The sequence below is a fragment of the Tachyglossus aculeatus genome, chromosome 6 (assembly GCF_015852505.1).
Source record: "Tachyglossus aculeatus isolate mTacAcu1 chromosome 6, mTacAcu1.pri, whole genome shotgun sequence".
NCBI lineage: Eukaryota > Metazoa > Chordata > Mammalia > Monotremata > Tachyglossidae > Tachyglossus > Tachyglossus aculeatus.
Window position 1 is genome coordinate 11,714,213 of NC_052071.1, and position 23,709 is coordinate 11,737,921.

General features: G+C 48.6%; 1 protein-coding gene across 1 annotated transcript in view; it reads right to left on the reverse strand.

Annotated features, from left to right (window-relative positions):
* The window catches only part of LOC119930093 (rho GTPase-activating protein 20-like), an 89,395-nt gene extending 85,123 nt beyond the window's left edge, over window positions 1-4,272 (reverse strand). The window contains exon 1 of the mRNA XM_038748552.1: window positions 4,219-4,272. The gene's annotated coding sequence lies outside the window, so the exon portion shown is untranslated. The remainder of the gene's footprint in view (window positions 1-4,218) is intronic.
* Between the last annotated feature and the right edge of the window lie 19,437 nt (window positions 4,273-23,709).

Here is a 23,709-nt window from a genome sequence, read left to right on the forward strand (position 1 = left end):
GCTGGCATCCCCGGTGCCCTCTGGATGCTGGCACCTGGCCCCGAGCGTCCTGGGCGGAGGGCCCGGTGAGCAGGCCGCAGGTAGGGGAGGGCGTAGATTGCCCAAAACTCTCCTCCGGATGGCGGGGGTCTGGCGGGGTGGCCGAGAGCAGCTGCTAACAGGGTTTGGCATGGGGGGCCCCGGGGCGACTCAGGAGACAGGGAGATTGTGTTCCCAACTGGCCGTCGCTACTGCCAACTCATGGGCCTCGCCACCTGGGTACGGCCTTCTCCCAGAAGGAGCCCTCCCATCCTCGGAGAGCGAAGGAGGCAGGGCAGGATGCAGGGGAAGGAGGCTTCGGACCTCAGACCCTCTGGCCCAGGGACCGGAGAGAAGAGGCCGGCTGGAGCTGTTGGGTCTACTCGGGACATTGGGAGGGTGGGACAAGATGAGGAGAGATCCAAAGGACCACGGTGGGAAAAGAGTTGCGAGAAAAGAGCTGCAGAAGGCGAGGCTGAGGAGCGGCCAACATCCTTCCCTTGGCTCCGGGGGGGACCGTCCCGTTCCCGACTTCTCCAGTCCCAGCTTGGGGGCCGGTGTAGGGGAGGATGATGGGGGGAAATGGGCCCAGAGAGGTCAGGGCCTGGCTTGAGGTCACAGAACGAACCCAGGGTAGAACCCGGACTTTGTGATCGAGGCTGAGTGAGTCAGCCCTGTCAGGCCCAGACCCCCTTTAAGGGCCCTCATGGGTCTGTTTACCCAAGCTGGACGTCAAGAGGGAAGGGAGGTGCGGGGGCGGGAAGGGGCCGTGGTTCTGGCCATGCCAGGGGTTCTTTTGGGAGGGGGGCAGAACCAGGATGGAGGGAAGGGAAGGGGCCCCCCGCATTCCCCAACAACCCTCTTCCAACTGGTCCGCTATAGCTGCCAGCTCCTCTGGGGCAGGGATCAGGCCCGAACTCTACGGCCTTGTCCTCCCTCGGATGCTTAGCACAGAGTTCTGCACACAGCAGCGCACAGTAAACTCCACTGATTGACTGACTGATTGACTGGCTGATTGACTGGTCCCCAGGCTCTCCCCCGACCCAGCTGTCTGATCTATCCACCCGTCCTGAGACCCATCCTGAGGCCCTGCCTCTGGGCTGCGGCTGAGGTTGGGCAGCAGTGGCTCTCAGGCGGGCTGCCCTCCAGGGCCCTCCCGCCTCTATCTTCAGCTGTGAAAGACCCCGAGACCGGCCAGAGAGAGGGCCCTGGCCTCACTGAGGCTGGGACGTCCGGACAGCGGAGGGGCGCGTGCTGAGGCAGAGCGGATATGTTGGGGCAGGGAAGGCCAGTGAGGAGCAGACGGGGGCGATTGGAAGAGCAGGCCAGGATGGACAGACTGAGAAGGCCCAGGTGGATAGGTACAGATGAACACAGAGTGGTCTGAGGAGGGCAGGGATCGACAGAAAGACGGACAGACTGGCAGGCAGAACAGGTCAGGGCGGATAGTGATGGATGGACAGAGAAGATGGGGGTGATTTATCAATCAATCAATCAGTCAATCAATGATATTTACTGAGTGGTTACTGTATGCAGAGCACTGTATTAAGTGCTTGGGAGAGTCCGATACAACAGGGCTGGTAGACACATTCATTCATTCATTCAATTGTATTTATTGAGCAGGAGGAGGAGCAGCATGGCTCAGTAGAAAGAGCCCGGGCTTTGGAGTCAGAGGTCATGGGTTCAAGTCCCAGCTCTGCCAATTGTCAGCTGTGTGACTTTGGGCAAGGCACTTCACTTCTCTGGGCCTCAGTGACCTCATCTGGAAAATGGGGATTAAGACTATGAGCCCCCCGTGGGACAACCTGATCACCTTGTAACCTCCCCAGTGCTTAGAAAAGTGCTTTGAACATAGTAAGAGCTTAATAAATGTCATTATTATTATTATTAGAACAGTGCTTTGCACATAGTAAGTGCTTAACAAATACCATTATTTATTATTATTATTATTATTATTATTATTATTATTATTAAGGGCTTACTATTTGCAGAGCACTGTACTAAGCACTTGAGAAGAATAAGTTGGCAATATATAGAGAAATAAATAAAATGACAGATATATACACAAATGCTGTGGTATGGGGAAAGGGGGGAAGAGCAATTAGTTCATTCATTCATTTGTAATTCTTGAGCACCTTCTGTGTGCAGAGTGCTGTACTAAGCACTTGGGAGGGGACAATACAACAATAAACGGACATATTCCGTGCCCACAAGGAGCTGACAGTCTGAAGTCTACATTCCGGGGCAGCAACAGGATGGGGAGAGGGGGGCAGTGCTTCCACAATTGATGGTAATCAATCGATGATAATAATAATACTAATGGTATTTGTTAAGCACTTATTATGAGCCCAGCACTTTTCTAAGCACTGGAGTGCTGTTCAAAGCACTGGGCACTATTCTAAGCGCTGGGCACTGTTCCAAGTGCTGTCCCTGCCCATTCCCTGTTCATTCCCTGCCCACAGTGAGCTAATGGTCTACAGGGGGGAATGGACAGAGCAGACCAGGCCAGACAGGGATGGACAGACAGAACAGGGTGGGGTGAGTATGCACAGACATACGGAGAAGGCCAGGACGGATAGGGCTGGACAGATAGAGTGGGTGGGGGTTAACAGATATGGAGGGACAGAGATGGCCCGAGTGGATGGGGAAGGGCAGACAGAGCAGGTGGGGGTGGACGGATATGGATGGACAGAGAAGGCTGGGGTGGACAGGGATGGGTGGTCAGAGCATTCATTCATTCAATCGTATTTATTGAGCACTTACTGTGTGCAGAGCACTGTACTAAGCGCTTGGGAAGTACAAATCGGCAACATATAGCAGGCCTGGGTGGACTGATACAGACAGACAGAGAAGGCTGGGGTGGATGGACAGAGCAGGCCTGGGTGGACTGATATGGGTAGGCAGAGAAGGCTGGAGTGGACAGGGATGGGTGGACAGAGCAGGCCTTGGAGGACTAATATGGATGGACAGATAAGGCTGGGGAGGATGGATAGGGGTGGACAGAAAAGATCCTGGGGGACAGGAAAGGGCAGGCAGAGCAGGTGGGGGGTGGACGGATATGGATGGACAGAGAAGGCTGGGGTGAACAGGGATGGAGAGACAGAGCGGGCCTGGGTGGATGGATACGGATGGACAGAGAGGCCGGGGTGGGCAGGGACGGAGAGAGAGAGTGGGCCTGGATGGATGGCTATGGATGGACAGAGAAGGCCGGGGTGGGCAGGGAAGGGCAGACACAGAAGGTGGGGGTGGACAGATATGGATGGACAAAGAAGGCTGGGGTGAACAGGGATGGAGAGACAGAGTGGGCCTGGGTGGACAGATACAGATGGACAGAGAGGCTGGGGTGGACAGGGATGGAGAGAGAGAGTGGGCCTGGATGGATGGATATGGATGGACAGAGAATGCCGGAGTGGACAGGGAAGGGCAGGCATAGCAGGTGGGGGGTGGACGGATATGGATGGATAGAGAAGGCTGGGGTGAGCAGGGATGGAGAGACAGAGCGGTCCTGGGTGGACAGATACTGGTGGACAGAGAGGCTGGGGTGGACAGGGATGGAGACAGAGAGAGTGGGCCTGGATGGGCAGATATGGATGGACAGAGAAGACCCTTGTGGACAGGGAAGGGCAGACACAGCAGGTGGGGGTGGACAGATATGGATGGACAGAGTAGACTGGAGTGAACAGGGATGGAGAGACAGGGCGGGCCTGGGTGGACGGGTACGGATGGACCGAGAGGCCGGGATGGACAGGGACGGAGAGAGAGAGTGGGCCTGGATGGACGGATATGGGTGGACAGAGAAGGCCAGGGTGGGCAGGGAAGGGCAAACACAGCAGATGGTGGTGGACAGATATGGATGGACAGAGTAGGCTGGAGTGAGCAGGGATGGAGAGACAGAGCGGGCCTGGGTGGACGGATACGGATGGACAGAGAGGCCGGGGTGGACAGGGACGGAGAGAGAGAGAGTGGGCCTGGATGAGCGGATATGGGTGAACAGAGAAGACCCTTGTGGATAGGGAAGGACAGACATAGCAGGTGGCGGGGGGTGGGGGGGGGGGGGCAGATATGGGTGGCCAGAGTAGGCTGGGATGAACAGGGATGGAGAGACAGAGCGGGTTTGGGTGGCCAGATAGGGCTGGCCAGAGCAAGCCGGGGTGGCCAGAGAGCCGTCCCCCGCCCCCCGCCCCCCGGCTGGACACTGACCGTGGGCGCCTTGGGGCGGGCTCCTCTCCGTCAGCCGTGAGCCGGGGGGCCAGGGGCCGGGGGGCCGGGAGGCCGGGGGGCCAGGGGGCCAGGGGGCCAGGGGCCGGGCCGGAGGGCATATGGCGGGCCGGCCGCCTCACATGGTGGCCAGCTCCGGGGCCGAGGGCGCCGGCCGGGCCCGGGCCCAGGCCAGCCGGCCGCCGCACTGGCTTGGGAGGGGCCGGCCCGGCCGAGGAAATCGCCTCGCTCCTCCTCGGCTGCCTAAATAAGGACATTGCTCCGGGGGCCGGCCCGGGGGACGGGGGGCACGGCCGGGCCTGGGGAGGGGGGAAGGCGCCGCGGGCCGGGGCCTGGGCGCGCAGCGGGGAGACGGGCAGAGCACGGGCACTGGCGGAGAGGGGCAGGGGCTGGGGGCACAGCGGGGGAGGTCCAGGAGCGGGGGGCACTGGGGAGAGGGGCAGAGAATGGGCGCTGGGGGACAGGGGCGGGGGCTGGGGACACACTGAGGAAGGTTCAGAGCCTGGGGGCACTGGGGAGGGGGGCAGAGAATGGGCACTGGGGGACAGGGGCAGGGGCTGAGAGCACACTGAGGATGGTTCAGAGCCTGGGGGCACTGGGGAGAGGGGCAGAGAATGGGCACTGGGGGAGAGGGGCAGGGGCTGAGGGCACACTGAGGAAGGTTCTGAGCCTGGGGGCACTGGGGAGAGGGGCAGGGGCTGAGGACACATTGAGGAAGGTTCAGAGCCCGAGGGCACTGGGGAGAGGGGCAGAGAATGGACACTGGGGGAGAGGGGCAGGGGCTGGGGACACAATGGGGAAGGGTCAGGGCCTGGGGGCACTGGGGAGAGGGGCAGGGGCTGGGGGCACAATGGGGAAGGGTCAGGGCCTGGGGGCACTGGGGAGGGGGCAGAGAATGGGCACTGGGGGAGGGGGGCAGGGCCTGGGGGCACAGTGAGGAAGGTTCTGAGCCTGGGGGCACGGGGGAGAGGGGCTGGGGCTGGGCACTGAGGGGAGGAGTTGGGACTGGGTCACAGGAGAGAGGGGAGGGGACTGGGGCTCTGGGGGAGTGGGGCAAGGGCTGGAGCTCTGGGGAGAGGGGCTGGGGCTGAGCTTGGGCACTGGGGAGAGGGGATGTTGCTGGGGTGTTGGGGAGAGGAGCTGAGGCACTGGGGAGAGGGGTCGGGGCTGGGACATTGTGGAGAAGGGCTGAGGTTGGAGCCCTGGGGAGAAGGAGCAGGGCTGTGATACTGGGAGAGAGGGGCTGGGGTCCGGCGGGGACGGGCTTGGGCACTGAGGGAGGGGGCAGAGTCTGGGACACTACATGCCCTAATGGATACAGGATGGGCTTGGGAGTCAGAAGGTCATGGGTTCTAATCCCACTCCCCCCACCCCTTTTACGCTGTGGGACCTTGGGCAAGTCAATTCACTTCTCTGGGCCTCAGTTCCCTCATCTGTAAAATGGGGATTAAGATGGTGAGCCCTATGTGGGACATTGACTGTGTCCAACCCAATTATTTTGTATCAACCCCAGTGCTTAGAACAGTGTCCAGCACACAGTAAGTACTTAGCAAATACCATTATTATTATTATTATTATTACTAGGGAAGGGGCTGGGGTGGAGCAAAGAGGAGAGAGACAGGGGTTGGGGCACGGGGGCAGAGAAGCAGGACCAGAATAATAATAATAATGGTATTTTTTAAGTGCTTACTATGTGCCAGGCACTGTACTAAGCGCTGGGGTGGATAGAAGCAAATCGGGTTGGACACCATCCCTCTCCCATGTGGGGCTCACAGTCTCAATCCCCATTTTACAGAGGAGATAACTGAGGCACAGAGAAGTAAAGTGGCTTGCTCAAGGTCACAGAGTAGACAGGTGTCAGCATTAGAACCCATGACTATCTAATTCCCAGGCCATTATGCCGTGCTGCTTCTCATACTGGAGGTTGGAGGGGGGGAAGGGGATACTGGGGGAGAGAGGCAGGGGCCAGGATACTGAGAGAGAGCAGGGTGGGGAGCCAGGCTGCTGGGGGGAGTTGTGGGGGGCTGGGATACTGCAGGATGGGGGCAGGCCTGGATTCTGAGAAAGAGGGGTGGGGGCTGGAGGGGCTGGAGGCAGGATATTTGGGGGAAGTATCCCGGGGCCGCTCTTCCCCGATCCCAGGACCTAGTAGGAGTTTTGCCAAAGGGGAAACTGAGGCACAGACTCATATGCATGCCTGTAGGTGTGTGAGGCAGCAAGTGCGATAAAACTTGGAGGCCGAAACCTCTCCCGCTCATTCTGGGGCTCTGCTTCTCCCCCGGAATCCACTTTTCTTCCCTCCGCCTCCAAGCCGGCCACGTCCTCAGAGGCGGGTCGCTCATGAGATGTGGGCTCTACTCTTGTCCGAGTTTCCTTCCCCCTTCCCAACCTGCCTCGAGCTGCCGCCGCCGCCACCCCTTCCCTTCCCCACCCCTGGCCAGAGCAGTGACACAACCTGCCCTGGCAGCCCCCCAAGTTTCCGTTTCCCCTCTTTCCTTCATGGAAAACTTCCCTCCCCCCTCCGCCCACGGCCCACATCCGTCCCCATTCCAGGCCCCACCAGAGCGGCCTGCTGATATCTGTCCCAGCGGAGGGAGAGGAGGAGGGTGGGTGGGGAAGAGGCCGGAGCAGCATGGAGGGTTTGGGGGGAGCAGGGGGCCAGACCTCTGAGTAGGCCTTAAGGGGCAGGGGGAGGCAGAGATTGAGGCAGGGAGAGGCCTAGGAGAGAGCAAAAAGCCGTAGCAATTGAGGAGGGCATCTCTTAATCCAGCGGCCCAGCTCTGTCTCTGGGCCCCTCTGCCTCTACATTCAACATTTCCCTACTTTTTTCAAAAAAAAAAAATCAATCAGTCGCATTTATTGAGCTCTTACTATGTGCAGAACACAGTTCTAAGCACTTGGGAGAGGACAACAGAATTACTAGACGTGTTCCTCGCCCGTAACGAGTTTACAGTCTAGAGGGGGAGACGGACATCGATATGAATAGATACGTAATTTATAATATATAATTTAAAGAGATGTACGTAAGCGCAAAGGTGCTGTGGGACTGAGGGTGGGGTGGAAATCAAACGTAAGTGCTTAGCAGATGGTGTTTGTTAAGCGCTTACTATGTGCCAGGCACTATACTAAGTGCTGGGGTAGAGACACGTTAATTATCTTGGGAATACAAGGGAAGCAGCGTGGCTCAGTGGAAAGAGCCCGGGCTTTGGAGCCAGAGGTCATGGGTTCCAATCCCAGCTCTGCCAGTTGTCAGCTGTGTGACTTTGGGCAAGTCATGTAACTTCTCTGAGCCTCAGTTCCCTCATCTGTAAAATGGGGATTAAGACTGTGAGCCCCCCGTGGGACAATCTGATCACGTTGCATCCCCCCAGCGCTTAGAACAGTGCTTTGCACTTGGTAAGCGCTTAACAAATGCCATTATTATTATTATTATTAGGTTGGACACAGTCCCTTGTGCCACGTGGGGCTCACAGCCTTAATCCCCATTTTACAGATGATGTAACTGAGGCCCAGAGAAGTTAAGCGACTTGCCCAAGGTCACCGAGGAGACAAGTGATGGAGCTGGAATTTAGATTCCAGGTTCTTCTGACTCCCAGGCTCTATCGACTGGGCCGCAGCGGCTTTTCCCTTGGTTTCCCTTCCGGTTTCCCGCTTCCCCAGCCCAGACGTACAGGTCAGCCTCAGCCCCAGCCCTCCTCCACCCTCTGACCTGGAGCTGGCAGGTTGGGGGCAAATTCCACATCCTGAGATGGGAATTTCGGGGGAACTGAGCTTGTTTCTGGGGCCCGGCTTCTGTTCAGCTCCCCCTCTAGACTGTAGACTCTTCTCCCCCTCTAGACTCTGATCTCACTGTGGGCAGGGAATCTGTCCCCTCTTCCCTTGCCCAGCCCGCTTTGCCCCAGGGCTGGGCACTGAAGGGTAGGCATTCATTCATTCATTAATTCAGTCCTATTTATTGAGCGCTTACTGTTGGAAGAATGCTGTAATAATAATAATAATAATGATGGCATTTATTAAGCGCTTACTATGTGCAAAGCACTGTTCTAAGCACTGGGGTAGATACAAGGTAATCAAGTTGCCCCACGTGGGGCTCACAGACTTAATCCCCATTTTCCAGATGAGGGAACTGAGGCCCAGAGAAGTGAAGTGACTGGCCCAAAGTCACACAGCTGACAAGTGGTGGAGCCGGGATTCGAACCCATGACCTCTGACTCCAAAGCCCGGGCTCTTTCCACTGAGCCACGCTGCTTCTCTGTACTACTACTACTACTAATAACAATGATAATTGTGGTATTTGTTAAGCTATTACTACGTGCCAGACACCGTACTAAGTGCTGGGGTAGATACAAGCAAATCGAACTGGGCACCATGTGGGGCTCGCAGTCTCAACCGCCATTTTACAACTGAGGCGTTCAGAAGTGAAATGACTTGACCAAGGTCACACAGCAGATATGTGGTGGAGCCGGGACTAGAACCCATGACCTTCTGACTCCCAGGACCTGCTCTATCCACTACGCCAAGCCGTTACTCAAAGCACGTGGGTGAGTATAATATAATATAATAATATAACATAACATAACATAGTATAATATACTATAATATAATATAATAGACATAATATAATAAAATAATGTCACATAATATAATATAATAATATAATAATATAATATAATATAATATAATATAATATAATATAATAGGAGAAGCAGTGTGGGTCAGTGGAAAGAGCCTGGGCTTTTTTAGTCAGAGATCATGGGTTCAAATCCTGGCTCTGCCAACTGTCAGCTGTGTGACTTTGGGCAAGTCACTTCACTTCTCTGTGCCTCAGTTACCTCATCTTTAAAATGGGGATGAAGACTGTGAGCCCCCCGGGGGACAACCTGATCCCCTTGTAACCTCCCCAGCGCTTAGAACAGTGCCTTGCACATAGTAAGTGCTTAATAAATGCTATCATTATTATTATTATTATTATAACCGGCACATTCTCGGCCCACAGCAAGTTTACAGTCTAGACAGGAAGACTGTTGGGTAGGCACTGTCTCTATATGTTGCCAAATTGTACTTCCCAAGCGCTTAGTACAGTGCTCTGCACACAGTAAGGGCTCAATAAATACGATTGATGATGATGATGATGAACTTGGGGAGGCTGGGTGGTCCAGCAGGGCGAAAACCGGTCCCCTTGGTTTCAGGCCCCCCAGGGAGGCTAAGGCTGGGTGGGCTCAAATCAAGAGGACGGTGTTGTTCCAGAGCAGCAGAGTCTCCTGGGATGGGTGGGGTCCCCGGGAGTCAGTCAGCAGGTGGATGATGAAAGAAGCAGCGTGGCTCAGTGGAAAGAGCCCGGGCTTTGGGGTCAGAGGTCATGGGTTCAAATTCCCAATTGTCCACTGTGTGACTTTGGGCAAGTCACTTAACTTCTCTGTGCCTCAGTTACCTCATCTGTAAAATGGGGGATGAAGACTTTGAGCCCCCCGTGGGACGACTTGATCACCTTGTAACCTCCCCAGTGCTTAGAACAGTGCTTTGCACATAGTAAGCGCTTAATAAATGCCATTATTATTATTATTATTATGAAACCTACCAGGGACCAATAGGTGTCTGAACTTTGGCCAAAGAACCCGAGGGACAAACCCCCTCTCCACCCCTGCCCCTTCCATTCTCCTTTGGTCACCTGCCCAGTGTTTAAACTCTTCACTTTGGCCAACATAACTCTCTTGGTGCATTTCTTTTTTTTTTAATCAATCAATCAATCAATCGTATTTATTGAGTGCTTACTGTGTGCAGAGCACCGTACTAAGCGCTTGGGAAGTACAAGTTGGCAACATATAGAGATGGTCCCTACCCAACAGTGGGCTCACAGTCTAGTTTTTTAAATGGCATCTGAGAAGCATTTGCTATGTGCCAGGCACTGTACTAAGCGCTAGGGTAGATCCGAAATAATCAGGTTGGTCACAGTCCCTGTCCCACATAGGGCTCACAGTTTTAATCCCCATTTTGCCGGTGAGGCCCAGAGAAGCAAGGAGACTTGCCCAAGGTCACACAGCGGACAAGAGGTGGAGCTGGAATTAGAACTCAGGCCCCTCAGACAGGCCTGTGCTTTATCCATCCTGCTTCTCATTTCCTCCTGTTCATTCATTCATTCATTCAATCGTATTTATTGAGCGCTTCCTGTGTGCAGAGCACTGTACTAAGCGCTTGGGAAGTACAAATCGACGACTTATAGAGGCTGCCCCTACCCAACAATGGGCTCCCAGTCTAGAAGGGGGAGACAGACGACAAAACCAAACATGTAGACAGGGGTCAAAATCATCAGAACAAATAGAATTAAAGCTCTATGCACATCATTAACAAAATAAATAGAATGGGAAATATGGACAAGTAAAATAAATAGAGTAATAAATCTGTACTAATTTATATACAAGTGCTGTGGAGAGGGGAAGGAGGTAGGGTGGAGGGGATGGGGAGGAGGAGATTGAGTGCTTACTGTGTGTAGAGCACTGTACTAAGCGCTTAGCAGAGTACAATACAACAGTAAACAGGACCAGTATGGCCGCCCCATTCTACCTCCACCTGGTTGAGCCGGGCACCCAGTTTGGCCCTCCCCAGTTCGGGCGAGGGGTGGAAAATGATGCCCCCCAAACTGGGGCAAAGCTGCCATCTGGGCGGAACGTGGGCACGGTGGCACTGAGGAGACGCGGATTTCCAGCCAGGGACCCAGAGGGACCAGATTCATCTGTTCCCAAACTGGAGAACATTCCCAGAGCCCACGGTGGCCAGCCCAGGCCCACTTTGCCACCGGATCATCTCTCTTCTGGGCATCTTCTAGACTGTGAGCCCACTGTTGGGTAGGGACCGTCTCTATATGTTGCCAGCTTGTACTTCCCAAGCGCTTAGTACAGTGCTCTGCACACAGGAAGTGTTCAATAAATACGATTGAATGAATGAATGAATGAATGAATTCAGGGGGTTCCTCAGAAGGGTCAACCATCGCTTCATGGCACGCCCCAAGATCTTTATTATCTGTATTTATTATCTATGGTACAGTTATATATTGTCTATATATCTGCAATTTATTTATTATCTATTGTATAATGATATGTTATCTCTAGTTCTGTAAATTTATTTATCATCTGCATGTTTATCTATAATATAATCATACATTATCTATATACCTGCAATTATATATCTATATATTATCTATATATCTGCAATGTATTTATTATCTATTATATAATGATGTGTTATCTCTAGTTTTGTAAATTTATTTGTCATCTGCATTTTCATCTGTTATATAATTATACATTACCTATATACCTGCAATTATATATCTATGTATTATCTATATATCTGCAATGTATTTATTATCTATTATATAATGATATGTTATCTCTAGTTCTGTAAATGTATTTATCTGCATTTTTTCTCTATCATACAATTTTACATTATCTATATACCTGCAATTATATATATATCTGCAATTTATTATCTATTATATAATGATATGTTATATCTAGTTCTGTCTATTTATTTATCATCTGCATTTTTATCTATTATATAAGTATACATTATCTATATACCTGCAATTATATATCTATATATCTGCAATTTATTTATTATCTATTATATAATATGTTATCTCTAGTTCTGTAAATTTATTTATTATCTGCATTTTTATCTATTCTATAATTATACATTATCTATATCTGCAATTATATATCTATATATTATCTATATATCTGCAATTTATTTATTATCTATTATATAATGATGTTATCTCTAGTTCTGTAAATTTATTTATTATCTTCATTTTTAATCTATTCTATGATTATACATTATCTATATATCTGCAATTATATATCTATATATTATCTATGTATCTGCAATTCATTATATCTATGATATAATATGTTATCTCTAGTTCTGTAAATTTATTTACCTATATTTTTAATCTATTCTATAATTATACATTATCTATATATCTGCAATTATATATCTATATATTATCTATATCTGCAATTTATTTATTATCTATTATATGATGATATGTTATCTCTAGTTCTGTAAATTTATTTATTATCTGCATTTTTATCTATTCTATAATTATACATTATCTATATATCTGCAATTTATTATCTATTATATAATGATATGTTATCTCTAGTTCTGTAAATTTATTTATTATCTGCATTTTTAATCTATCATATAATTATACATTATCTATATATCTGCAATTATATATCTATGTATTATCAATATATCTGCAATTCATTATCTGTTATATAATATGTTATCTCTAGTTCTGTAAATTTATTTATTATCTTCATTTTTATCTATTATACAATTATACATTATCCATATATCTGCAATTATATATCTCTACATTATCTATATACCTACAATTTATTATCTATTATATAATGACATGTTATCTATAGTTCCGTAAATGTATTTATCTGCATTTTTATCTATTCTGTAATTTTACATTACCTATATATCTGCAATTATATACCTATATATTATCTATATATCTGCAATTTATTTTATAATAGTAATAATGTTGGTATTTGTTAAGCGCTTACTATGTGCCAAGCACTGTTCAAAGCGCTGGGGGAGATACAAGGTAATCAGGTTGTCCCACGGGGGGCTCACAGTCTTAATCCCCGTTTTACAAATGAGGGAACTGAGGCCCAGAGAAGGTTAAGTGACTTGTCCAAAGTCACACAGCTGACAATCGGTGGAGCCGGGATTTGAACCCATGACCTCTGACTCCAAAGCTCTTTCCACTGAGCCACGCTGCTTCTCTGACAGTACAGTGCTGAGGCTCAGAGTATATGAATGTCTGCCTCCCCCTCTAAACTGTAAACTCCTTCTGGGCAGGAAAAGTGTCTGTTATATTGTTATATTAAATTATATTGAATTGTTACACTGTTATATTGTCTGTCTGTACTCTCCCAAGTTCCTAGGACAGTGCTCTGCACAAGGTAAGCGCTCAATAAATACGACTGAATGGATCTATTGAGCCCCCCGGGATCGTCAGAGCTGGTGCCCCAACTGCAGCCCCAGCTGGTCACCTCCAGATTTTCTGCTGCTTGGGAACAGGAAACATACAATAATAATCAATCAATCAATCGTATTTATTGAGCACTTACTGTGTGGAGAGCACTGTACTAAGCGCTTGGGAAGTACAAGTTGGCCACATGTAGAGTCGGTCCCTACCCAACAGTGGGCTCACAGTCTAGAAGGGGACTGTTCTAAACACTAGGGAGGTTACAAGGTGATCAAGTTGTCCCCTGGGGGCTCACAGTCTTAATCCCCATTTTACAGATGGGGGAACTGAGACCCATATCTACCAACTCCCCAAGAGCTTAGTATTATTATTATTATTAATAATAATAATAATAATGGCATTTATTAAGCACTTACTGTGTGCAAAGCACTGTTCTAAGTGCTGGGGAGGTTACAAGGTGATCAAGTTGTCCCCTGGGGGCTCACAGTCTTAATCCCCATTTTACAAATGAGGGAACTGAGGCCCATATCTACCAACTCCCCAAGAGCTTAGTAATAATAATAATAATAATAATAATAATAATAATAATGGCATTTATTAAGCTCTTACTATGTGCAAAGCACTGCTCTAAGTGCTGGGAAGGTGCTTACAGATGAGGTAACTGAGGCCCATATCTACCAACTCCCCAAGAGCTTAGTATTAATAATAATAATAATAATAATAATGGCATTTATTAAGCACTTACTATGTGCAAAGCACTGTTCTATGTGCTGGGGAGGTTACAAGGTGATCAGGTTGTCCCATGGGTGGGGGCTTACAGTCTTAATCCCCATTTTACAGATGAGGGAACTGAGGCCCAGAGAAGGTTAAGTGACTTGCCCAAAGTCACACAGCTGACAGTTGGTGGAGCCGGGATTTGAACCCATGACCTCTGACTCCAAAGCTCTTTCCACTGAGCCACGCTACTTCTCTGACGGTACAGTGCTCTGCACACAGTAAGCACTCACGGAATACTGTCGATTGATTGATTGATTGATTGGATTGGGGAGTGAAGGCCACCCTCCTTGGGCTGGAGACCACTGGTCTCTACACCAGTGGAAAGGTGAGCCGGTAAACCGCGTCGTTGTGTGTGCCTCTATCTTGAATTGGTAATAATAATAATAATAATGATGGCATTTATTAAGCGCTTACTATGTGCAAAGCACTGTTCTAAGCGCTGGAGGGGTTACAAGGTGATCAGGTTGTCCCACGGGGGGCTCACAGTCAATCCCCATTTTGCAGATAGGTAACTGAGGCCCAGAGAAGTGAAGCGACTGGCCCAAAGTCACCCAGCTGACAATTGGCGGAGCCGGGATTTGAACCCATGACCACTGACTCCAAAGCCCGGGCTCTTTCCACTGAGCCACGCTGCTTCCCTCACCTGTAAGGTCTATGTGTCCCATTGGGTGAAATCTTTCCCTTGAAGAGGGAAACCTGGTAGGTTTTTGTCGGGCGGTCATTGTCACCAAGAGGGCCGATAAGGGTTAATCAGATTGGACACATTTCCTGTCTCAAGATGGAGGGAGAAGAGACGTCGAATCCCCATTCTGCAGATGAGAAAACTGAGGCACAGAGAAGCTAAATGACTTGCCCAAAGTCACACAGGGTGCTCTGGGCAGATTCCGGCCCCAACTGCAGCGTGGCCTGGAGGATAGAGCGGAGCCCTGGAGTCAGAAGGACCTGGGTTCTAATCCTGGCTCCTCCACTGAGATGCCGGGTGACCTGGGGCAAGTCACTTCACTTCTCTGTGCCTCAGTTCCTCATCTATAAAATGGGGATTGAGACCGTGAGCCTCATTTGGGACAGGGACTGTGCCCAACCGTACTATCTTGTGTCTCTTCCAGCACTTAGAACAGTGCCTGGCACATGGTATGTACAGATTTATTACTCTATTTATTTTACTTGTACATATTTACTATTCTATTTATTTTGTTAATGATGTGCACTTAGCTTTAATTCTATTTGTTCTGACGACTTGACACCTGTCCACACGTTTTGGTTTGTTGTCTGTCTCCCCCTTCTAGACTGTGAGACCTTTGTTGGGTAGGGACCATTTCTACCTGTTGCCGACTTGCCCTTCCCAAGCGCTTAGTACAGTGCTCTGCGCACAGTAAGCGCTTGATAAACACGATGGAATGAATGAATAGTAGCTGCTTCACAAAATACCACATGCTACGGGGCTGGGGGGAGTATCAAAGCGCTTAAGGGGTATGCGACCAAAACCATAATAAATGCCATTATTACTTATTATTATTATAACATTACTAGTGGAAATCTTGTGCCCAGATGACAATGCGGCCAAGACTTACTTTTTCCCCCAGCGCTTAGACAGTGCTTGGCACATAATAAGTGCTTAATAATTGCCATTACTATTATTATTATTTTATTATTACTAGACATTATTACTAGACTATTATTATTATTATTACTAGACTAGAACACTTAATAAATAAACAAAATAAACAAACCAAAAACTGCCCACACATCTAGCTGCCAGAGTCATCATCATCAATCGTATTTATTGAGCGCTTACTGTGTGCAGAGCACTGTACTAAGCGCTTGGGAAGTACAAATTGGCAACATAGTCCCAACGGAAGTTTTATGAACGTCTCAGCCGAGCTTTCCTTTGCCCAGCAACAGACTCAGAGACCAAAATTCACAATTCGAAACCATTCCTCCTTCTTCAGCTTCTTTCATCTTCATTAATCAGGTTAGAAGCCGCTACCGCCTTTGGTTGCGTACCCCCAAAGCGCTTTGCTACTCACCCCAGCCCCCTAGCATGTGGTATTTAAGCGCTCAGTACAGTGCTCTGCACACAGTAAGCGCTCAATAAATACGATTGAATGAATGACTGCTGTGTGCAGAGCACTGTACTAAGCGCTTGGGAGAGTACAAGCAGCATGGCATAGTGGATCGAGCACGGGCCTCGGAAACAGAAAGTCACGAGTCCTAATCCTAGCTCCGCTGCTTGTCTGCTGTGTGACCTTGGGCAAGTCACTTTACTTCTCCGTACCTCAGTTACCTCACCTGTAAAATGGGGATTAAGTGTGTGAGCCCCATGAGGGACAGGGACCATTTCCAACCCGATTTGCTTGTATCTACCTCAACGGTACAGTACCTGACACATAATAATAATAATAATGATGGCATTTGTTAAGCACTTACTATGTGCAAAGCACTGTTGTAAGCACTGGGGGTGTACAATAATAATAATAATAATAATGGTGGTATTTGTAAAGTGCTTACTATGTGCAAAGCACTGTTCTAAGCACTGGGGAGGGTACAAGTTGATCAGGTTTGTCCCACGTGGGGCTCCCCACCTCCATCCCCATTTTACAGATGAAGGAACTGAGGCCCAGAGAATAATAACAATAATAATAATAATAATAATGGCATTTATTAAGCGCTTACTATGTGCAGAGCACTGTTCTAAGCACTGGGGAGGTTACAAAGTGATCAGGTTGTCCCACGGGGGGCTCACAGTCTTCATCCCCATTTTACAGATGAGGGAACTGAGGCCCAGAGAAGTGAAGTGGCTTGCCCAAAGTCACACAGCTGACAATTGGCAGAGCTGGGATTTGAACACATGACCTCTGACTCCCAAGCCCGGGCTCTTTCCTCTGAGCCACGCTGCTTCTTACATAGTAAGTGCTTAACAAATATCATAATAATAATAATTATTATTACAATACACCAGAGTTGGTAGACATGTTCTCCACCAACAAGGAGCTTATAGACTAGAGGAAATATGTAAATATTTATTATGCAAATATTCTCACACAACTATTTCCCCTATATTTAATATATATTAATGTCTGCCTCCCCCAGTAGACTATAAATTCCTTGTGGTCAGGGATATCAGCTTTATTGTGTTGTACTCTCCCAAGTGCTTAGTACAGTGCTCTGCACACAGGGAGTGTGCAATAGATACCATCGATTGGCATTTTGAGAAGTCCCAAAAATACTAGCAGCGTGGCTCAGTGGAACGAGCCCAGGCTTTGGAGTCAAAGGTCATGGGTTCAAATCCCGGCTCTGCCAATTTTCAGCTGTGTGACTTTGGGCAAGTCACCACCTGTATATATGTTTGTACGTATTTATTACTCTATTTATTTATTTATTTATTTATTTATTTATTTATTTTGTACGTATTTATTCTATTTATTTTATTTTGTTAATATGTTTTGTTTTGTTGTCCGTCTCCCCCTTCTAGACTGTGAGCCCGCTGTTGGGTAGGGACCGTCTCTAGATGTTGCCAACTTGGACTTGCTGTGTGACTCTGGGCAAGTCACCACCTGTATACATGTTTGTACGTATTTATTACTCTATTTATTTATTTATTTTATGTGTACATATTTATTCTATTCATTTTATTTTGTTAATATGTTTTGTTTTGTTGTCCATCTCGCCCTTCTAGACTGTGAGCCCGCTGTTGGGTAGGGACCATCTCTAGATGTTGCCAACTTGGACTTCCCAAGCGCTTAGTACAGCGTGGCTCAGTGGAAAGAGCACGGGCTTTGGAGTCAGAGGTCATGGGTTCGAATTCCGCTCTGCCATATGTCTGCTGTGTGACCTTGGGCCAGTCACTTAACTTCTCTGAGCCTCAGTTGCCTCATCTGTAAAATGGGGATTAAGACTGTGAGCCCCACTTGGGACAACTTGATCACCTTGTATCCCCCCCCAAGAACTTAGAACAGTGCTCTGCACATAGTAAGCACTTAACAAATGCCTTTACTATTATTATTAGTACAGTGCTCTGCACACAGTAAGCGCTCAATTAATACGATTGAATGAATGAATGAATGAACTTAACTTCTCTGTGCCTCAGTGACCTCATCTGTAAAATGGAGATTAATAATAATAATGGCGTCTGTTAAGCGCTTACTCTGTACAAGGCACTGTTCTAAGCGCTGGGGTGGGAGGGATACAAGGTGATCAGGTTGTCCCGCGTGGGGCTCACAGTCTTAATCCCCATTTTACAGATGAGGGAACTGAGGCCCAGAGAAGTGAAGTGACTTGCCCAAGATCACAGAGCAGACATGTGGGGGACCCGTGACCTCTGATTCCCAAGCCCGTGCGCTTTCCGCCGAGCCACGCCGATTAATAATAATAATGATGGCATTTATTAAGCGCTTACTATGTGCAAAGCACTGTTCTAAGCGCTGGGGAGGTTACAAGGTGATCAGGTTGTCCCACATGGGGCTCACAGTCTTCATCCCCATTTTACAGATGAGGGAACTGAGGCCCAGAGAGGTGAAGTGACTTGCCCAACGTGACACAGCTGACAAGTGGCGGAGCCGGGATTTGAACCCATGACCTCTGACTCCAAAGCCCAGGCTCTTTCCCCTGAGCCACGCTGCTTCTCCTGACCCACAAGGGGCTCACGGTCTAAGACATGGGACTCACAGAAAGGAAGAAAAGAGGGAAGGAGGGAGGACAGGAAGGAGGCAGCTACCACAGAGGGAGGCTCAACCCCGGTGGCCTTTAGTCTGCAGGCCACGACAAACCCTCCGGCTGACCTCAGTGAGTTGGCGTGACTGCGGGCCCCCAGTGGGACAACCTGATCACTCTGTAACCTCCTCAGCACTTAGAACAGTGCTTTGCACGTAGTAAGCGCTTAATAATTGTCATTATTATTATTATTTTATTACTACTAGACATTGCTTCAGATGGAGATCTTGTGCCCAGATGGCAATGCCGCCAAGGTGGGCACGCACCCTCCAGAGAGCTTAGACGTCTGCAGTCTGGGCATAGGAAGAACACCCCAGATGCCCAAGATGTCCTCATTGTCCATTCGCTCCAGAGGAATGACAGCGGTCCTTTGGGTGATCACCATGTCTTTACTCTCTGTTCCCTCTGCCTTAATAATAATAATAATGGCATTTATTAAGCACTTACTATGTGCAAAGCACTGTTCTAAGCTCTGGAGAGGTTACAAGGTGATCAGGTTGTCCCACAGGGGGGCTCACAGTCTTCATCCCCATTTTACAGATGAGGGAACTGAAGCACAGAGAAGTTAAGTGACTTGCCCAAAGTCACACAGCTGACAATTGGTGGAGCTGGGATTTGAACCCACAATCTCTGACTCCAAAGCCCGGGCTCTTTCCACTGAGCCACGCTGCTTCTCACTGTGCTTGGGAAAGCACAATACAGCAGCAAAGAGAGACAATCCCTGCCCACAACGAGCTTACCTTGTGCTTGGCACATAGTAAGTGCTTAACCAATATTACTGCTACTTAATAATAATACTATTATTATTGTTGTTGGTATTATTATTATTATTATTATCATTATTATTATTATTATTACTGATGGAGGCTGCTTTCTGACGCTCTTCCTCCAGCTAGGATTCTTCCACCACCGCCTGACGTGGCCAGAGGCATGAAATCCAAGGATCCGCCTGCAAGATGGCAAAGGTCGGGAACTTTGGAATTTCCAAGCGATCATATGCCAAGATTTTCCGCTTTGAGCCATTGTTTGCTGATGGTCGCCCTCTAGTGCCCAACGCGTACAATTGCTCACTATCGTCATTCATTCATTCATTCATTCATTCATTCATTCATTCATTCATTCATTCATTCATTCGTTCGTTCGTTCGTTCGTTCGTTCGTTCGTTCATTCATTCGTTCGTTCGTTCATTCATTCATTCATTCGTTCGTTCGTCCATCCATCCATCCATCCATTCATTCATTCATCCATTCAATCATCCATCCATCCATCCATTCATTCTTTCATTCATCCATTCAATCATTCAATCATTCATTCATTCATCCATCCATTGTCTCTACTGTCTCCACTGTCTCTATATGTTGCCAATTTGTACTTCCCAAGCGCTTAGTACAGTGCTCTGCACATAGTAAGCGCTCAATAAATACGATTGATGATGATGATGATGATGATCCATTCATTCATTCATCCATCCATCCATCCATTCATTCATTCAATCAATCGTATTTATTGAGCGCTTACTGTGTGCAGAGCACTGTACTAAGCGCTTGGGAAGTACAAGTTGGCAACAGATAGAGACGGTCCCTACCCGACAGCAGGCTCACAGTCTAGAAGGACATTATAATAATAATAATAGCATTTATTAAGCACTTACCATGCACAAAGCACTGTTCTAAGCACTGGGGAGGTTACCAGGTGATCAGGTTGTTCCACGGGGGGCTCACAGTCTTAATCCCCATTTTACAGATGAGGCCCAGAGAAGTGACTTACCCAAAGTCACACAGCTGACAAGTGGTGGAGGCAGGATTTGAACCCATGACACCTGACTCCAAAGCCTGGGCTCTTTCCACTGAGCCATGCTGCTTCTCCGACCATCCATCCATCCATCCATCCATCCATCCATCCATCCATCCATTCATTCAATAGTATTTATTGAGCTCTTACTGTGCACAGAGCACTGTACTAAACGCTTGGGAAGTACAAATCGACAGCATATAGAGACGGTCCCTACCCAACAATGGGCTCACAGTTCATTCATTCATCCATCCATCCACCCATCCATTCATTCATGCATTCATTCAATCATATTTATTGAACGCTTACTGTGTGAAGAGCACTGTACTAAATGCTTGGGAAGTACAAATTGGCAACATATAGAGATGGTCCTTACCCAACAATGGGTTCACAGTTCATTCATTCATCCATCCATCCATCTATCCATCCATCCATCCATTCATCCATCCACCCACCCACCCATCCATCCATCCATCCATCCATCCATCCATCCATCCATCCATCCATCCATCCATCCACCCATCCATCTACCCACCCATCCATCCATCCATCCATCCATTCATTCATTCATTCAATCGTATTTATTGAGCACTTACTGTGTGCAGAGCACTGTACTAAGCGCTTGAGTGCAGTATAACAATAAACAGACCCATTCCCTGCCACCACGAGCTTACAGTCTAGAAGGGGAGAGAAGCATTATATAGATAAGTAAATTACAGATATGGACTTAAGTCGTATGGGACTGGGAAGGGGGATGAATAAAGGAAGCAAGACAGGGTGACACAGAAGGGAGTGGGAGAAGAGGAAAGGAGGGCTTAGGGAAGGCATCTTGGAGGAGATGGGCTTTCAATAAGGCTTTGAAGGTGGGGGAGGAGGAGTGCACTTAGAACAGCGCTTCACACATAGTAAGTGCTTAACAAATACCATCACGCTTGAATGCTCCGGGCTGACTGTCAATCCGGAAAAGACCAAAGCCCCATTTCAGCCACACCGCTACCCCAGGGGAATCTGTCGATGGTGGGCAGAGAAGCAGCTCAGCCGAAAGGATGGAGCACAGGCTTGGGACTCAAAAGACCTGCGTTCTAATCCTGCCTCTGCCACTTGTCTGATGTGTGACCTTGGACATGTCACTTCACTTCTCTGGGCTTCAATTGCCTCATCAGTAAAATGGGGATTGAGACTGTGAGCGCCATGTGAGACACGGATTGTGTCACCGGATTAGCTTGTAGTTACCCCAGTGCTTACTACAGTGCCTGGCACATTATAAATGCTTAAGAAATACCATTTTTAAACCCACAAAACATTGAAAAATTCTGCTACTTGCAGCCAAACTTGCTGATGTTGATGTTGGCATGTCAAAATGGTGTGTTAGGCCCTGTTTGATATTTGGACAGGAGAGGGAGTCAGTAGAAAGAAAAGCATCCAAGCCCTCTGATTTTCTGAGAAGATGTTCTTGTACCTTCCCAGCACTTAGCACAGTGCTTGGCAGAGAGTAAGCGCGAAGACGCTCCCCCAGTTGTTTTGCGGCTGGATACGATGGCGCAGACAGCAAATGGACCCATTCTATCAGTGCTGTTTGAGGTGGGTAAATCGGGGAGAACTGAGTGCTTGATGCTTAGTAAGTGTTTAACAAGTACCATAATTATTATCTCATCCAGAAGTCCATGGTTCTTCTACACTGGAGGCCAAGGAAGCGAGGCAGTGGCGACCAGAGGTCCAGTTGTAACGGGTGGTCACTTCATCTGAGGAGACAGAGAAAGGATTCTCAAGGCAGTCTCTTCTGTGGCGAGCTCAGCTCTGGAGCAAACTCAAGAGGGGCCGGGGGAAAGGTACAGGGATTTCCACTTATTCCAGATCCATGGGCCCCAGGATCTGGGCCAGATTAACTCTGGGGCTTTAGGGGGCTGAATCTCAGGGCTGTGGCTAAGGGGGACCGGTGAGGGAGTGCCTAGGAACTTTTTTTATGGCATTTATTAAGTGTTTACTATGTACCAGGCACTATACTAAGCACTGGGGTAGATACGACATCATAAAGTTGAACACAGTCCCTGCTCTACAAGGGGCTCACAGTCTTCATCCCCATTTTACAGGTGAGGCCCAGAGAAGTTAAGTGATGCGCCCAAGGTCACACAGCAGAGCTGGGATTAGAACTCAGACCCTTCTGACCCCCAGGACTGTTCTAATAATAATGATGGCATTTGTTAAGCGCTTACTATGCGCAAAGCACTGTTCTAAATGGTGGGGGGTTACAAGGTGATCAGGTTGTCCCATGTGGGGCTCACAGTCTTAATCCCCATTTTACAGGTGAGGTCACTGAGGCACAGAGTAGTTGTGACCTGCCCAAAGTCACACAGCTGAGAAGGGGCAGAGCAGGGATTAGAACCTGTGACCTGCCGCACTGGAGCTGAGTTAAGTGCATGGGTAGATGTAAGTTAAGCAGATTGGATATGGTCTTGGACCCCTGATCTAAGAGGGAGGGAAACAGTAGATGAGGAAACTGAGGCACAGAGAAGTTGTGATTTGTCCAATGTCATACAGCAGTGAAGTGGGGTGACCAGAATTGGGCCTAAAACCCAGGAATCCTGATTCCTAGTTCCTTGCTCTTTCCATCAGGCAACACTGCTTCTCATGCCTTTTCTTGGGGAGCCTTCTTGGGGGTGGTGCTGGGGGCATCTATCAAGGCCTCCTCCAGCCCTCCACTCTGATGGAACCCCAAGACCCACTGAGGGGATTGAACTGGCCGGTCCTTTGGGGATCCCACACCCCAACATACAAAGGCAGATTCCCGGACCCTGGGGTAGGGAGGAGGACCCTGAGGGGCTGGACGATTTAGAACCGTCACTGAAAGACTCCTGGTGTTGGACACTTTTCCTGGGGAGGAACAGAGAGGGAAGCTCACCTTCCCAAGGTCACCAGCACATGGTGGGGTGCAGTGGGATTTCTCCTTCCTTTTGGGGGGTCTGACTGGGGGCCTCAGGCCTGACAGCAGGTTGTTTGTTTGGTTTTTTGATGATATTAGTTAAGTGCTTATCAGGTGCCATTCACTGTACTAAGCAAATCAGGTTGGACACAGTCCATGTCCCACATGAGGCTCACAGTCTTAATCCCCATTTTACAGATGATAATAATAATAATAATGGCATCTATTAAGCACTTACTATGTGCAAAGCACTGTTCTAAGTGCTGGAGAG